A 19,479-nucleotide genomic window follows, 5' to 3' on the forward strand; every position below is an offset into this window, starting at 1 on the left:
TTATGTCAGTAAAACTAATCTAACTGATTACTTTACAAAAACACCAGAAAAATGCTTTATAGATTATTTCTCAAAAACGAGTTTAATTCAGTACTTAAACTGTTTAAGTAACCTTTAAAAAAGTGTATGATAAACAAATTCTTGCATTTACTTTTATGACTGGAGGCATACGAAATATACACAATTTCGAGTACAAGTATATTTACAAAAAAATTGTTGTTATTAGTCGAAATATAAACAATGTATTATCTTTTAATGACTCTGATACCACACAAAGTGTTTCCATATCTATGTGAAATGGCTCCTACTCAGTCAATAATAACAAACAGATCAAGCTTTCTCATTATAAGATTAAAAGATTCTGTTAAAACTGTTCCAGCTGATGCAAAGTTAATCATATTTGGTGAAAAAATTAAACCTTATTTTTATTCTATATAAATGGATAATCATACTTAGTTGTACTGTTTGAAGTATAATAATTTTATTAAAGCACATAATCCTCATAGATTAACAACGAAATATGAATGACAAGGAACTGAAGTTCTTTGTAAGTATGTACAACTAAAAAGAGTAACTTTGTTAAATAATTTTGTAAGTGATGTAGGTCACCAGAACCGATTAATGTTGATGTTCAATTTATTAATGAATTCCATAAACCAATGAGAAAATTTTTTAAAAGAAGAAGTATTGTTTCACATGGTATATCTGATTTATAGCAAGCAGATTTAGCTGAATTGGACTCTGGAAAACTAAAATGAATTTCGAAATAAATAAAGGATATAAATACTCATCAACTGTTATAGATGTTTTTTTCAAAATTTGCTTGGGCAACTCCAGTTACAAATAAAACAGGGAAAAATACAGCTGATTCTTTCAAAAAAATATTCATTGCTAGAAAACCTAGAAATTTACAAACAGAGAAGGCAAAGAATTTTATAACACAGAATTTCATGAAATAACGAAAAAATATAACATTAAACATTATTCAGCTTTTAGTGTATTAAGAGCATCTGTTGTTGAACGATTTAACTGAACATTAAAAGAAAATGTGTGGAAAAATGTTCTCTTGAAGGAAATTATTAATGTGTGGAACTAGTTTCGGTATTAGTTGACGAATATGACAACACAAATCATACAACTATAAAAATGAAACCAACAGAAGTGAAGGAAAAGAATTATTTACCCACTACTGTTGTCTAATGAAAAAGCGAAATTTAAAATAAGAGATAATGTCAGAATTAGTAAACTTAAAGAACTTTTGGAAAAAGGTTCTACAGCAAATTGTCAACAGAAATTCTCAGAATTGAGATGTTATTCATTCTAATCCAGTCACATACAAATTGAATGATATTGAATGATATTTTTATGAACAAGACTTATAGAAAACACAATATCCAGATGTATATCTTGTTGAAAAAGTTTTGGGAAAGAAAGGAGGTAATGTTTATGTTAAATGGTTGGGTTTTGATAATTGACATAATAGTTGGGTAAATAAAACAGAAGTAATTTTATAAAATATTAATAAAAACTCTTCTATATAAATTCCTACACTAAGAATGAAAATATTTTCACTTTTATTCTTTCTAGCTGTATTTTATCTGATTGAAGAGACCTCTCTCCATATTCATATATCATTTAACTGGTGAAAGTCTGAATTACTTGTAAATTCTCAAGGAGACGAAATTTGTATTGTTGATGAATACATTAATAAACAGACTTATATTAATCCAGTCTGATCAAGATTCAATAAATCATTAGTCAGTTCTTCTTGTGTATAGTCATTGGAAATATTAAAATAATTGTTTTGACAAACTATCATTAAATTTTGTTTCATTCTTTAGTATAAATTTATTAACTTATGATCATATTCAAGTCTCAATGTTTCTTCACAGTCTGAATGTCTATCTATAATTACATTTAACTGTTTCACACATTTCTTAATTGTGTTCTAACGAACTAATTTGTATATTCATATTCATCATCAAATAATTTTAAAGAAGAAACATGTCTCAAATTAAAATCTTGAGTTGGTGTAACTACATGCAGCTGTATGTCTCTAATTATTTCATTTTCCTCATTGATTTGTTCTCTTAAGTTTTGAATGGCTTCTCTTCTTTTCTTCAGAACACAGGTAGCCATTTCTTTATCAGTAAGACACTGCTGGTTACACTTTAATTCTCTGTATCTTTTAATAACTTTCCCTTAACATTATCATCTAAACCTTTTCTAGAGAAAATATATCACTCACATCTTTAGCTTTAAACCATGGATTATTCCCTTTATCATTTGTCAGACAAACTTTTTTACCATTACAAAAATCGTGTTGTTATAAATTCAAATAAATTTTTCATAGAAGTGCTTGAGACTGGACTAAGCCTGCTTAAACTAGCGCTGCTTCACCTGTCGCCATTACAAATAATTTTTATTACTTTTTTATTTTCAGAGGACGATTTGTTTCAGTGGCTGACTCTCTTTAAGATGAATTTTGGTGAAGAAGATTCTTTATATCTTTAATCAATTCTTATTGAGGATGATTATACAAAATATTGAAATAATTTCGATGGCAATTATTTCTTAATGTGTCTTTCATTCAATGATACAAATTTACTGAATTTTGTACATAACTAGTTCTTAAAAATACTTAGCAATTTAGGTGTCGGTTTCTGATAATATCTTTTTGTTTTGCACATTTTTAAATTGTGCATCGATAATATAATATTCATAATTAAAATCATATCATTATGAAATAACAAAATTAGGTCTCACATTTGCATGATATAATTGAGGAACAATATGAGGTAAAAATGTATTGATTTCTTCATTTCTTCTGTTTATTACATCAAAAGCCATATCAACACTTTCTCTCAAATTTTCTACTCGTTTTTCATGCAATTTATCGATATTCTCTAGTTGTTCTGTACCTTAATTCTTGTATCTATTTGATTTCTATAGGCATCTATCATTTCATTTCTAATCTTGTATTCGCCATGTTCGAAAATTGCTGGTAACACGTCTTGTGTAACCCAGTTTCTGAATGCTTTGCTTCTTGGTTTTGCGATTTGAAAATTAAAAAATGTTAGCCCCATTCATTGATTAATATTGATGATTTTTCATTAACTCTTAATCCCGAGGTGGCATTGGTGTATAAATTTTTTAATGTAATTTTATCTTATATATCCACATGTGGCCTAACTGCATAGTCAGTGTCTTCATATTCTAATACTTCAGCAACAACTTTTGCTTTAAAACACAAGGTATTATTTTCACCAATAATCACAAATGCATACTTACCATTATGTGCAAGCTTGTTATTAGCAAGTTCTATGATTGACTCCATTTATATACAATAAAAATATATTACATAAATTAAAAATCTTTAGTGGTCCATTCAAAATTTCGTAATAAATGTATTTTTCTCTTCTCATTCATTTCATCAGCAATATCACTGGACTGGTCACATTATTTCTAAATGAAATAAGACTGTTGAAGTGAATTTTGTACATTTCTTTACTTTAATCTGCTCTGTGTACAACAAAATAAATATTAAGCATATGACCTACTAATTTATAATTGTACATTTATATATTCTACCATAAAATATTTTACTTTCTTTAGGTCTTCCACTTTTATAATTCTAATATCTTCCTGAAAGTTGATTTTTGTACAATACAGCACCAAAATAATTTTTCCTGGCATATTTCTTGGATCTGGCAATGTAAATAAATTGTTCTTTCTTCAGCTCTACTACATCAGAAACTATTTCTCAGTTGTAGACAGTCTTGGTCTTTTGCATTAATTTCTATTGCCTATTCTTCAATAATGTTTTACAATTTATCTTTTTCAACAATTGCCTTATACTGCAGATAATCGAGTAATTTTGTTCTAAGGGAACGTAATATTTTATTACTTTTTTATACTGTTTGGAATGAGTGTCATTACCAAGTTTTTAAAACTTTCAATATTTCATAAAATACATTTCGTCTGAACAAAATTATTTGGTCTTAATGTTTTAATTTCATTTTGAATGTATTCACATTCTAATGCTAAGGTACTGTCATAATTAATTTGTTTGTTTGGTATTTCTTTATGTTTAAGAGATTTAAGATAACCTCTTCTTCCAGGTGGGAAATTTTTTCCATAAGGTGTTCTATATATAAAAGTTAAAATATCATTTGTAGTTAATATATGTTTCCTTTAAACAATGGATCCTGAATATCTTTAAACCATGTATCTAAATTTAATTTATAATTATTCTTGTGAATAAATTCTAATACAACCATTGTACTGCAAATAACATTAGATGAACTTGAAACCACTTCATCTGCCACTGTAAGTGGCACCCTTTATATAGAATAATAATATATTAGATAAAAGTATTAACAATAATTTCCTTAAGTGTGTGTGCAATTTATTTTTCATGAAATGTGTATTGTACTGCAAAATCATAAATAAAATATAAAATACACAGTAGAAATGTTAGTGAAGGTAAAATTAAGCATGTAATTATTTTATGTATACAATTATGTAGACCACAGCAACAAGAAAGTGGGTTCATTTATTAAGGATTAATTTTCATGTAAGTAATGAAAAGTAGTCTTAATAAATGGAAGTCAAGAAACGTAAAGACTGTGAACTGGAGAAATCAGTTGATACCTTTCACTTATATAAACTTGTAAAGGATAAAAATTCACATATTTATAAGGAATGTATTAGAAACTACGAAAACAGTAGATGTAGTAAAGTATTTTGTTCGTGTGGAAAAGCTACTACATCTGATTAATATAAGAAATATATCAAACAAATTTCATGTGAGGAGCAATTTAAAATATTGTTATCCATAGAGAATGATGATTGTGATGAGTCACCAAAAAATAAATTGGTTGTCAAGAAATTAAAGAGTTGAGTTATTTTTACCTAATTCCTACATCTAGGGAAAAACATTTAAGTAAATGTAGGATATTTCAAATGGAAGATAAGAAAAAATGGAGTGTAATTGTGGAAAAGAAATAAATACAGGTCATCTCAAAAAAAGATGTACAGTCAGTCAACCATATAAAATTGATGGAAGGTAAAATTTAATTAAGACATCATTTTTTCATTTCCCACTTTTTGCAAACGTTCTCACTTTTTGCAAATGTAATTTTTTTATCCTTAATTAATTAATTAATTAATTAATTAATTTAATTATTTCATGTTATTTATCTCCACATACAAGGACTCTGGATAATCTGAACGCAAGGCAACTCAAAGCTCAAGCAAAAAATCTTAGTATTAGAGGATACAGCAAATTAAAGAAATCAGAAATAATTAATACTATTGGGTTACTAGAGTTTCAACTTCATCCAGAATCTAGTCGAAAAAGACTAGATCAAGACCACAACAAGTACCTAATATAAATTATTTTTTCAAATTTGATGAGGATATTGAAAAAACTCGACAACATAGAGAAGAAAAAATAGTGAGACTTCATCAAATTTATCCATTCAGTACCAAACTATATGACCAAGAAAAAGAGTCTGAGCCATCTAAAAAGCATTTATTTGAGATTAAAGAAATAAGATTGACATTTAATGAAAAATTTCAAGCTTTCTTCTGATGAGTATAAAATTATCTTTAATGATGCTAAACTCGGTACTGTTCATCAGAAAACTGATTGTATAACGATGGCTCTCCATTCGATGGTTAAAGTAGCAAAAAAGAACTAATCATAGAAAATGAGATAGGTTGAATATAACCTCCAAAAATGTTTTATCCAGTGCCTGCAGGGTGTAAACATCTAAGAATACTTGAGAATCTGTTCGAGTTTTCTGCAATAATATCAGAGATATATTAATGTCTGATGAGAGTAATTACATAGCAGATGCCTCGTCTAATACGCAAATGATTGCGATTCCTAGAGGATGAAAACGTAAAAAAAATAATAAATATAGCTGATGTCAAAAAGACTAAAGATCTATTACTAGAATTAATGTTAATGATGATCTGTGTCGTCCTTGAGCAATAATAGTGACATTAACACACCAAATAAAAACAAGATTAGAGAAGGAGATAAACAGAGGTTACAAAAAGAGTTAAGTGAAATATTATGTAGTGAGTTGGTTGAATGTTTTGCTTTAGATGAGATTAAAAATGTTGAAGAATTGTTGGGTATTGAAATAAATGTTGTATGTGTTAAGAATTTCAATTCAGTCATCTATAATTGTCCTGAGAAAAAAACAAAGATATATCTGAATAAAGATCAAACCATTCTTACGTAATTAGCAGTGTGAATGCTTTCTTATGATCATCATATTTTTGTGATAAACGTGACAAACCAAATAAAAACAAAGATGAATAGAAATGTAAAATAGACTGTAAAATCTCTATACTACTCAAAGGTTCAGAAACTGTGGAAAACTAGATATATTCTGAAAACTGCAATATGTACTGTTATAATGAAGAATGCTTAGAAAATCACAAGAAGTTTGTGAAACAGCTTAAAAATGTGAAGGATTTAAAAAGATCTGTTTGAGATTAAACCACAAAACTGTAGCTTTTAACTTTGCAGAAACTGTAATCAAGTAGTGAAAATTGAAAATCATAAATCTTACATATAATCTGTATCGCAAAAGAGTATTTCTGAAAGAAAATTTGATGACGGTTTTATAGTGCGAGGTTGTCCAATGATGATGGTGTTTGGTGTGTGTGGTGCTCAAGTGCATGGTTATCAGCGCCAATAGAAAAGCCCAGTTTGTTCACAGCCCAATTTTCTTCACAGTCCAATCTCACTACTGTCATGAATGATGAGGATGATGATGAAATGAGGAGGACAACACAAACATCCAGTCCCCAGGCAGAGAAAATCTCCAACCCAGCTGGGATTCGAACCTGGGACCCTGTGATCCAGAGGTAGCAATGCTAGCCTCTAGACCATGAGCTGCAGACAAGGTTGTCCAAATTGTAATACAAATGGTTGCTACACTAATGGAGTATTCAATGATTTTTATGTTTACCAATGCTGTGAATGCGGAAAGATAGTTGCTGATACACAGTTTGAGTGTTATGAAGATGGATCCCTTAAGAGAGTGAATTCCACCAACACAGAAAGATATGTCTGGTTTGATTTTAAAGCTCAATAAGAAACTGGTATACATACTGTGAATCTCATAATAGTTCACAAATTTTCAATGAGATAGTGTTTATAAATTTGAGACAAATTATGAGTTCTGTAGTTGGACGAAATGTGAAAAAAACCCAGCATTACTCAATCATAGTTCACTATGCTAAAGGATGCAATTCACTATTCATTTTCATGTACAGTATTGAAAAGACAATAAAGTAATATATCGTCTACACAGGAAGTAAATTAATGTTATTGGGGATCAAAGGGTTAGGTCTACAAACTGTAGATACCACTAATATTATACAAGGTTTACTTAGTAGTTTTCAAAAATTTGATTTCAAAAAATTGAAGAAAAGATATTTTCCACATCTAGTCAACAGACAAGAAAATGAATATTACATTGGACCAGTTCCAGATACTCGATTTGATTATGTTGACACCTTGAAACTGAAAGATAGAGAAGCATCTCTCAAGTGGCTTAGCTCCAGAGTCAAAGAAAATTATATGTTCAATATGAAGAAAGAAATTAATGAGTACAGTAATTCTGATGTCAATGTATTAAGAAGAGGTTATTTGTAATGAAGAAAACAATTTCTATAGATAGCTAATATTAATTCTTACTGTTATTTAACGATATCATATGTTTGTATGGCTATTTACAGATTTGAATAATAACCTGATAATACTAACACTGTATAAGGTACAGAACAAAAAGAAAACTATAGTAAGGAATCCATAGGAAGGTTGAATAGTTTAAACAATAATAATACCTATCATGTTTTTAGTGGTGGAGAAGTAAAAATAGCTGCAGCAAAAGTAGATGGATCTGAGAGAGATAATATTACTGTTTACCCATATCATCGTTTTTATGGCATTATTGTAAATTTTTTTTAAAGTGAGATGATTTACAATAAATAAAAAGAAAAATGGATGACCTTTACCAAAAGATTTTAACAAGAAGTGCAGAAACATGAAATGCAGGATATAACTAGTGGAAATACGGGAATATGATTGGCTTAACTCAGCAGAGTATAATAGTTACCAGAAGTTGTCAAACCATTGAATTCAAGAGAAGCTTTTTATGGTGGTCAAACAAATGCAAAAAAATTCAGAGCTAAAGTAAATGGTGTTAGTATAAAAATAAAATACATGGACATATGTAGTCTTTATCCTACTGTGCAATTTTGTAATTGTTGTTCTGAACAACATCTGAGAAAAATATGTGGATGAAGATATTATTCTTATAATTGATATGGTTTAATAAAATGTAAAGTATGCCACCTAAAGGATTGTATCATCCTGTTCTATCAGTAAGTATAAATGAAAAACAGGTGGTTCCTTTGTGTGTCAAATGAACTCAAGAAAATATAAATAAATGCAATGACAATGATGATGAAAGTAGTTGTATTGGTACTTGGACAACTGATGAAGTGAAAATATCTGTAGAAAAAGGATATAAAATTTTAGATGTCTGTGAAGAGTGGGATTTTAGAAATAAAGGCAAAATCTTGTTAAAAAATTATGTGAAAGATTTTATGAAAATAAAATTAGACCCCAGTCCATATGATTTTGAAACTGATGAAGACTATGTCAAAACCGTTTAAGAGAAATTAGATACTGTTGTAGATCCTGGAAAATCCAGGAAAACGAGCTGTTGCTAAGATATGTCTTAATTCATTATGGGGGAAATTTGGGCAAAGGCAAAAATGAGTCAGTCTACATATGCAACAAATTTATAGCTATTTTACAAGATATTATTGGATGATTGAGTGGATAATAGAGATATCAATTTTATTAATGTCAATATGGTTCTGCTGAAGTTCAATTTCAAGGATTATTATGTGTAAAATAGTACAGCTAAAGATATTTTGATAGCTGCTTTCACTACATCAAATGCTTGGCTTAGATTGTACGATATGTTACATAAACTATGAGCATCTGTTATATATTTTGATACAGATGGTGTAGCGTATATTGATTTGGTAAAAGTTCTGTGGAAGCATATTGTATGTTAGGCGAATGGACTGATGAATTAGAAAACAACTGGATTACAGACTGGGTTTCAACTGGTCCAAAAAGTTATTATTATGACAAAATGATGAAAAAACAGAGATGAAGGTAAAGGGATTCACATTAAATTATAGGAGTATTCAAAATCTGAATCGAAAATCTGTGATGAGATTATTTGAGAGAAAGGTGAAGAAAAAGATAAAACTACAATAAAGTCAGATCATTGGAGATGTTTATACTAAAAATTTAGTCAATGTACAGGCTAAGAAAGGATTCTTATTTCAGTATGTTAAAAGAGTTGTTCTAGAAAATTCTGATACAGTGCAATAAGAAATTAAAATATGTTTATTTTATTGATGAATATTAATAACATTAAAATAATTTTTCTATTACATGAGTAGCATCCTATAAATTTTTAAACTTATTTTAATTGATTTACTTTTTGTATTTAGTTTCATGAGTGGGTTGTGTTTGCCCATTGAATTATAAGTGTGAGTCAAATGAAAACCATTAAAAAAATTTAAGAATATTATTTATTGTGCAGAAGTGGTACAAAGCTGTATCGCTTTTCAACATACTCTCCCCTACGCTCAGTGCAAGTCCTCAAGAGCTTACAAAGCACATAAATTCCCTTCGAAAAAAATTCTTTTGGTAGTCTGTGCAACCACTCATGCACCACATGGCGTATCTCTTCCTCCCATTTCGTCTTTGAGTGGTCCAGACATATGGAAATCACTTGGGGCAAGGTCTGGTGAGTACGGTGGATGAGGAAGACTCTCAAAGTGCAGGTCTGTGATTGTTGCAACTGTTGAACAGGCAGTGTAGGGCCTTGCATTGTCATGTTGCAAAAGGGCACGTGCTGACAGCAATCGACGTCGCTTTGATTTGACTGCAGGTTGCAGATGATTTTTTAGGAGATCTGTGTGCGATGCACTGGTGACACTGGTCCCTCTGGGCATGTAATGCTCCAAAGTGACGCCTTTTTCGACCCAAAAGAGAGTCAGCATAACCTTCCCTGCTGATGGTTCTGTTCGAAATTTCTTTGGTTTTGGTGATGAGAACTGGCGCCATTCCTTGCTCGCTCTCTTCGTTTCTGGTTGGTGGAAGTGAACTCAGGTTTCGTTCCCAGTAACGATTCTTGCAAGGAAGCCATCACCTTCTTGTTCAAAGCGCCGAAGAAGTTCTTCACAAGCATCAACACGTCGTTCTCTCATTTCAGGAGTCAGCTGCCGTGGCACTCATCTTGCAGCCACTTCGTGAAACTGGAGCATATCAGGCACAACGTAGTCTGCTGACCCACGACAAATTTGTAAACATGCTGCAATGTCATTCAGTGTCACTCGGCGGTTTTCGTTCACTATGGCTTCAACTGGTGCAATGCTCTGTGGAGTCACAACTCGTTGTGTCTTACCTGGACGAGGAGCATCTTTCACCGATGTCTCACCATTTTCGAACTTCCTACTCCATTTGTAGACTTGCTGCTGTGACAAACATGCATCACCGTACTGAACCTTCTATCGTCGATGAATTTCAGTAGGTTTTACACCTTGACTACGCAAAAACCGAATAGTAGAACGCTGTTCTTCCCTGGTGCAAAGTCGCAAGTGGGGCGGTCATCTTTATACTGATACTGCGACGGTATGTGTGCATCTGCACTACGGTGCCACTTACAGGCCATTCTGCACGCTGTTCGTAGCATGCTTACCAACTTACAGGATAACGGCGGGAAATTTCGATTTGTTATTACAAATTTAAGGTTTTCATTTGACTCATCCTCGTATCTCCTAGTGCACTCAAGTGACCCATTTAGTACTACTGAGCATACTAGAGAAAAGCATCATAATATTTATGACAAATTAAGGTTCAGCGTTTTGCTCACCCCTTCAATTTCAAATATCATTTATTGATTTAATTTTTTTATCTATTTTGGCGGGTGGGGTGGGTTTGATCATTAAACACCCTAGCGCACTGAATTTACCCTCATACTACTTTTGTACTCGCGTGTCAGGTTTTTTGGCACCGACCTGTCACACAATTTATTCAACAGCAAGTGCATAGTAACAGTTTTGTGCATCAAGGATCGCGATACCTGCGGAAACTGGCTGTTGAGCTCCGTAATCGTGAAGCAACGGTTCTCCAGGATATTCTGCCACACCACTTGAACCAGGTGATCACTGATGAAGAACTGTTACGCACTGTGCTCTTCATCATGGATATTTGACAGAAAAAAAACCTTCACCAGCTATGCATCATCTGCTCATGCTGTTCTGCCCACAGACCTGACAAAGCTGACAATGAATTTCGATGGGCGCTAAGTTTTGTGCGTTAAAGTACAAGAAACCTTGAGGATGTCTGGAGAGCGAACAGGAATGGCAACAGGCGGGACCTCTCCAGCCATCATTTGTTTGGCACATGATAGAGCTCTAGCGAATGCGCACTTTTCCCATCTACATACATCTACATTGAAGGAAACATCATGGGTAAATTTACTTTCTGGACTCGGCTTATAGATACTGTTGCAACAGCATATTGCTAACACATTTTTAGAATACTATGGCGTCATAGCTGAGGTGAAGTAAATAATTTGACACCTCCAAAGATTTCCTTGTACTTAACCTCAACTAGATCCCAATAATTTTGGGCAACAGTTGTTAACGATTGTACTTTTCTAGCAATACTTTATCTTCATTCTCCCCTCCTCCACCTGACTCATACTTAGGATTTCACAATCATTATGAGACATGTTTGGAAAATAATTTTGATCTAAACATAACACACTGCATTTTTTGCACAGTGTGAATACCCTTTAGGCATTTAGATATCGCTACAACATACTAAAAGCAGTTTAGGCGTTTAGATACTGCTGCAACATAATCATTACATTTTCTGATGCATTTAAAAATATTGTGGCATCATAGATGAGGCAAAGTAATTAATTTGAGATCCATCTAGATCCAAAGAAAACTGATGCAAATATTCTACTTTTGCTTATCGGCGAGTTTTGCAGACATTTTGGAATATTGTGATCTCATAGTAGTGCTGAATAATTAACATAAGACTCTGTTGCATGCTAAAAGATGTGTGGTCCATAGATATGACTACTCTGCACAGACTACAGTTGTTAACAGTAAGAACACCTCATGGTACAGACAGCGAACTTTTGTCGCATTTTAACAGTGGACCATCTGTTTGTGAGAGGAAGCAACTGGGATGTGAAAGAAGAGTTGATTTCATTTCGCAATTTCAGTGTATACAGAATACTATTTGAGGTAAAACTGTTCGACCACCACATATTCCCAAGTCATTATATCTGTGTTACAGGCAAACATCGGTTTTTAATGATTTGCAGAGAATATGTTACATATCGGTTCCAGTATTGCATGGTGAATGATATATGATATATAGCTTTGAATAGAAATTGCCAACATGATATGTGGACCAGTCTGTAGACTTATTTTTGGAACCCAGTAATGTAAACATAGTTGACAAAATTTTCGATATTTCAGGCTATTTAAATACCTAAACGTATTTATCATATTATAGTTGGTGAACAGGCTAGATGGAGGTACATTGCAATGGTAATTTTAGACTCTGACTGGAGGAGGCGAGAGACATGTATCATGCAGTTTTTCATAAATAACTATGTTCGTTTGGCTAGTTTCGACCACAGACCAGGTGGGACACTACTGTGTAGTTTGCTCTTTTCATTTTAATGGTGACTAAAATTCTAGGCTATGACAGAAGGAGATTCGAGAGATGTAGTATGTTATGTAATCTGTCATCAAACAATTCAATGTAAATTTTATGCACAAGGTGTGATTTCTGTGCATTATTTTAATATTCTACTTTAATTGGTTGGAAAAAGGAAAGTGATAGGTATAAAGTGGGCAATTGGCCTGTACATAAATTATGTCAGATAGCACCAGACATGGTTTTTAATTTCCCACTAACACTATTGCGCTATTTCTGCAACCTTGTATTTTTGTTTTTCTCCTGCATATTTAATACTGCGCTGTAACTACATCGACGTCTATACTCTGCAGACCACAGTGAGGCGCATGGTAGAGGGTATGTCTCATTGTTCCAGTTATTAGAGTTTCTTTCTGTTCCATATATGGAGAGCAGGAAGAACGATTGTTTGATTGCAACTATGTGGGCAGTAATTATTCTAATACTGTCCTCACAATTCCTTTGTGAGCGATACATAGGGTGTTGTAGTATGTACCCAGAGTAATCATTTAAAGCTGGTTTTTGAATCTTCGTTAGTATACGTTCTCAGGACAGTCTATCTCCAAGAGTATTCCAATTCATTTCGTTCAGTATATCTGTGAGACTCTCCAACAGGTTAAACAAACCTGTGACCATTTGTGTTCCCCTTCTCTGTATACGTCCAATATCCCATGTTAGTCCTATATGGTACAGGTTCTACATTCTTGAGCAATATTCTAGAACCAGTCGCACGAGTAATTGCTTGTACTTCCCCCATATCGTACCAATAAACTGAAATCTTTCACTTGCTTTATCCATGACTGAATCTATGTCATCATTCCATTTCATATCCCTACGAAGTGTTACATCCAGGTATTTATCTGAGTTGGCATATTCTAATAGTGACTCACTGATGTTATAGTCGTTGGCTACTACATTTTTCGTTTTATGAAGTGAACACTACGTTTATAAACATTTAAAGCACATTGCCAATCTGTACCACTTTGACACCTTATCAAGATCTCACTGAATATTTACGCAGCTTCTTTTAATCATTATTTCATTATGCACTGAAGCACCTAGGAAACTAGTATAAGCATGCGTATTCAAATACAGAGATATGCAAATTGGCAGAATACGGCTCTGCCATCGGAAATGCCTATATAAGACAACAAGTATCTGGCGCAGTTATATGGTCGGTTACTGCTTCTGCAATGGCAGATTATCAAGATTTAATTTAGTTTGAAACTGGTGTTATAGTCAGCGCACGAGCGATGGGACACAGTGTCTTCGTGGTAGCGATGAAGTGGGGATTTTCCCGTAAGAACATTTCACGAGTTTTCCGTGAATATCAGGAATGTGGTAAAACATCATATCTCCGACATCGTTACGGCCGAAAAAAGATCCTGCAAGAACGGTAACAACGACGTCTCAAGAGAATCGTTCAACGTGACAGAAGTGCAACCCTTCCACAAATTGCTGCAAATTTCAATGCTTCAACAAGTGTCAGCGTGTAAACCATTGAACGAAACATCATCGATGTGGGCTTTTGGAGCCAAAGGCCAACTTGTGTACCCTGGATGACTACACAATACAAAACTTTACACCTTTGCTTGGAACTGTCAACACCTACAGTGGACTGTTGATGGCTGGAAACGCGTTGCCTTCTCGGACGAGTCTCGTTTCAAATTGTATTGAGTGGATTGATGCGTACGGGTATACAGACAACCTCATGAATCCGTGGACCCAGCATGTCAGCTGGGGACTGTTCAAGCTGGTGGAGGCTCTGTAATGGTGTGGGGTGTGTGCAGTTGGTGTGATATGGGACCCCAGATACGTCTAGATACAACTCTGACACTCTGATGTGTGACATGTACATAAGCATCCAGTCTGATCACCTGCATCCATTCATGTCCATTGTGCATTCAGACAGACTAGGGCAATTCCTGCAGGACACCATACACATCCAGAATTGCTACAGCATGTCTCCAAGAACATGCTTCTGAGCTTAAATACTTCCGCTGGCCACCAAACTCCCCAGACATGAACATTATTGAGCATATCAGAGATGCCTTGCAACATGCTGTTCAGAAGATATGTCCAACCCCTCGTAATCGTAAGGATTTATGTACAGCCCTGCAGGATTCATCATGTCAGTGCCCTCGAGCACTAAGTCAGACAGTATTCGAGTCCCTGTCATGTCATATTGTGGCAGTTCTGCGTGATCACGGGGGCCCTACACGATATTAGGCAGGTGTACCAGTTTTTTTGGGTCTTCAGTGTAGATAACTGCATGAACTTTAAAAAGATTGATTTTACTATTGATATAGTCTCCGAGGTCATTGGTGTACAATATGAAACGGAAGGGTTCCAACACACTTCCCTTGGCACTCCCAAAGTTGCTTCTACATCTGACAGTGAGTCTCCAACCAAGATAACAAGTTGTGTCCTCCCCACCACAAAGTCTCAACGCAGTCATAAATTTCACTTGATGCCGCATATGATCTTTCTTTTGACAATAAGCGTAGGTGTGGTACTGAGTCAAATGCATCCCGGAAATCAAAAAATACAGTATCTACCTGATTGCCTTCTTTTAGTATGTCATGCGAGGGAAGTTCCAGTTGGCTTTTACATAATCGATGTTTCCGAAGTCCATGCTGGTTGGCAATGAGGTGGTCATTCTGTTCAAGATATCTCCTTACGTTTAAGTTCAGAATATGTTCTAGGATTCTACAACAAATCGATGTCAGTGATACTGGACGGTAGTTTTGTGGATCACTTTTACTACCCTCCTTGTAGTCAAGTGCGACCTGTGCCTCTTTTCATGAATGGGGCATGGTTTGTTGTTGAACGGATCTGTGATAGGGGCCAACTTAGGCGCAAATTCAGTGTGGAATCTGACAGGGATTTCATCCAGCCCTGGAGATTTGTTCAGTTTTAACCTTTTTAGCAGTTTCTCAACACCACTGACACTAATACTTATTTCATTCATCTTCTCAGTGGTACGAGGATTAAACTGGGGAAACTCTCCTGGGTTTTCCTTTGTAGAAGAACACTTTAAAACGAAGTTAAACATTTCAGCTTTTGCTTTGCTACCTTCGATTTCAGCTCCTTCTCCTTCGCTAGGGACTTGACACTAACTCTGGTGTCATGGACAGCCTTTACATATGACCAGAATTTCCTTGCATTCTGTGAAAGATCACTTGATAATATTCTGACAGCGTAGTCACTGTAGGCATCACACGTTGCTCTCTTGACAGCCAAATGTATTTTACTGAGCATCTCTCGATCTATAGCCCTACACTTTGTTTTACACCCATTACGCAGTAATTTCTATTTTTTTAGAATTTCCTTTACAGTGACTGTATACCAGGGAAGGTTCTACTGTTTACATGTATATCCAGTGCATGTTCCACTATACGTTTAAACTTTAGCCAGAGTTCCTCTGCATGTTCATGCCCTTTGCTGAAAGTTTGAAGTTCCTGATTGAGATATGACATTACTGATTTTTTTATGTAGTTTATGGAACGTGTATATCTTACTACATGTTTTAGTTGTCCTTTGTACTTCGGTAATTACTGTTGGCACAACTGTGTCATGGTTACCGATACCAGTTCCGATGTATACACCCTTAAAGCGGTCATGTCTATTTGTTGCCATTAGATCCAATGTATTTCCAAGAGTGAGGTTACTAACTATCTTTTATAGGCAGATTTCAGAGAAGGAATTTGGTAATCACGCCCAGAACTAACAGGACTGTCATTTTGCAAATTAATTGTTGGATGATTAAAGTCTCTGCAGCTGATGACAGTGTGACTGGCGAATTTATGTGCAAGTGAACCGAGGTTTTCTTTAAAGTTTTCGGTTATATCAGGAGATGAATCTGGTGGGCGATAGAAGAATCCAATTATCACTTTATGCCCACACTTGACACTGAGTGTTCTCCAAACAATCTCACTTGCAGCTCCAATTTTTACCTCAGTGGATATGAGTTTGTTGTCTACTGCAACAAATACACCGCCTCTGTTTTCCATTTGCCTATCCTTACACTCTTAAATTTTCCCCAAAAGTCTCACTACTATAAGTTCCAAGTTTCAAATAGCTTTCTGTACCAAGTATTATGAGAGCTTTACTGCATTTCATGGGCACTTGAAGCTCTGGTACATTCTTGCGAATGCTTCAGCAGTTTACCATTAGTATTTTAATACTTGTGGGTGGCATTGCTTTGGATCTTACACTGATATTTATCTGTTTCCTACAGCTGTCGTTATCTGAATTGGATGGAGAGTAGCCTAATCTAAACAGCCTTGTCTGCAGGTCATACATAGTCAGCACCTGAGTAGCAGACTCTGATGTGTAGTGCACATGAGAGCATTTTAGAGGGACCCTACAGTTCTGAACCTCATGGTGCAAGTCCAGAAAGTCTCAGCCGAGCTTTTCACACAACTGTCGAAGTCTCTGGTTCAGTCCTTCCACTCTGCTCACTACCAAAGTGCCACGATCAGTTCTGCAGACATTGCTGCCAATTGTGAGCTTTGTTGAAAGTCCAGACACAAGGTTGGTCTTCTCAACCTTGTCTGTCATTCGCTGGAATGACCCAAGAATTTATTGTAATGTGCGCCAAAGTCAGCATTTGGTTGTACCCTGTTCCGTCAATAGCTGCTGGAATTGCCTTTTCAACATGTTGAATGAGGCCAAGAGGCATACAGACTGAGTGCATCTGGCATCCTTTCCTGTTCCTTGCTGCCGTCATTCGCTGTATGTTCGAGCTGCCGACAATTAAAAGACCCTGCCCTTATGTGTTTGCCCTTTCCTGACACTGAACCAAAACAGATTTCCCAAAAACAGTTGAAGTGTGTCCCACTGACTACGATTCGTTGGAGATTAGGAAGGGTCATGAGTTCCCACTGATAAAGGTGATGTCATTGTTGATGTCAGTAGTTCAAGATCATCAGTAATGAAATAAGGCCAACAACTGATTTCCGCGTCAAGTACGACGTCTGTGGAGGTTCTACCTGTGTCAAAATGACTATACTTACACTACCACTGTAGCTGATTGGCTGGTTAGTTGGTTTAAGGGGTCAGATGGACAAAACTGCTTGGTTATCAGTTCCCCTGCAGCTGGAACGTTCGTGGCCCTTGCACAAGTTGTCAGCATGACAGCTGAGCGGAAGATGGGCAAACATCGCATTTGATTCAGAGTTATTTCCAGGGTACCTCAAGTCAAAGTACACTTTGACTCTGCAATTCAAACACTGGGATTATGTCATGCCACCTTGTCTGGTGCATGCTGTGAGAACCTATGTATGAGGGAAAATGGCACCATTATGACCATCAATTGCAGCCATTAACTCACTGATGACAGTGCTTGGCGTCAACCATTGCAAACTGTAACAGCGAAAAGATGCGACGCAGTTCGGCAAGTCACTCATGAAAAGAGCTGCAAATAGTGAACAACTTTCCAATTCAGCGCTACATGTAGTGAACAACTTCGCAGTTCATATCACGTCCTTGCTGTGGCGTAAAAAGTATCTTCCGAATCCTTGAAAATGCATCTAGTACACAAAAATCTTCTCATAGATTGGGAGGGGGGGAGGGTAAATAATAATATTAGTTGATTTCAAAGGCACAGTGACAGGTCACTTGGACTGGTGGTACACTCCAGTGGCATCAAAACCATGGAAACGTTATTAGGTGCTTTCTTCTGTCTTTTAACTGATCGCTATATAGGCTGGAAGGGGAGGTATTATTGTTTGGTAGTTTTTACTTTGGATGAAGTACCAATATTTATTAGATTTATTTGGTTTCACATCTGTCATCAGTGAAATATTATAAAACCTATTGCATCCTCATGGGAGTTCACTACTTGTGGAATGGTCTGAGATATCTGCTGACATACACCCAATCAAGAATATTTAGGGTTACAAGAAACTTGCAGTGCAATATCACAGATCAGATGATCTCAGGTGAGCCCACATCAAACAGTGATAAAGGTTTCAACAGCAACTCCTTGCTTACCTTGTAGACAGGCCTAGCATGTTACAATGGACAACGTAGAGCAACACATTATTGAATGTAGCCCAGCAGCGACCATGATTTTACATATAGAAATAAAATGTGCATACCTGTCGATTCTTCCATGATTTACAGTCTTCAGATATGCACCCATGTCAGGTGTTACATTTATTCTAATGTCATCCAGTCCACACTCATTGTAGAACAATCAGATAATTTCTACAAAACAGCATAAAAATAACTTGAGTAAACAAAGAACTGAAAAAAGTAACTATGTATTATATTACACCATGCAGTCACATTGACGTGAACACCTGTCAGGATACTGCTGCTCATGAACACACATTGTGAGCTGTGTGCCACGCTGCATTGCCCTGCTGGTAGGTGCCATCAGTCGAGGAAAAAGGAACTGCATGTAGTGGTAGACGTGGCTCCCAAGGATAGAAGCATACTTGTGCTGATCCGTTGTGGCTTCCAGAATGACGAGATCACCCGCGTAATGCCGCAAAAACTCTTCTCAGACCGCAACAGTTTGTTCTCTGGCGCAGACCCTTCTACAGATTGCTGCAGGGAATTTATTTTCAGACGTTTCACGCTGTACAGCCCAACTGCCTGATGGAATATAAGGCGAGCTTCATCTGGTA

General features: G+C 35.2%; 1 protein-coding gene across 2 annotated transcripts in view; it reads right to left on the minus strand.

Annotated features, from left to right (window-relative positions):
- Positions 1-19,479, minus strand: part of LOC124551366 (collagenase-like) — a 183,521-nt gene that overhangs the window by 119,672 nt on the left and 44,370 nt on the right. The window lies entirely within an intron of this gene.

This window comes from Schistocerca americana, chromosome 9 (assembly GCF_021461395.2).
Source record: "Schistocerca americana isolate TAMUIC-IGC-003095 chromosome 9, iqSchAmer2.1, whole genome shotgun sequence".
Taxonomy (NCBI): Eukaryota; Metazoa; Arthropoda; class Insecta; order Orthoptera; family Acrididae; genus Schistocerca; species Schistocerca americana.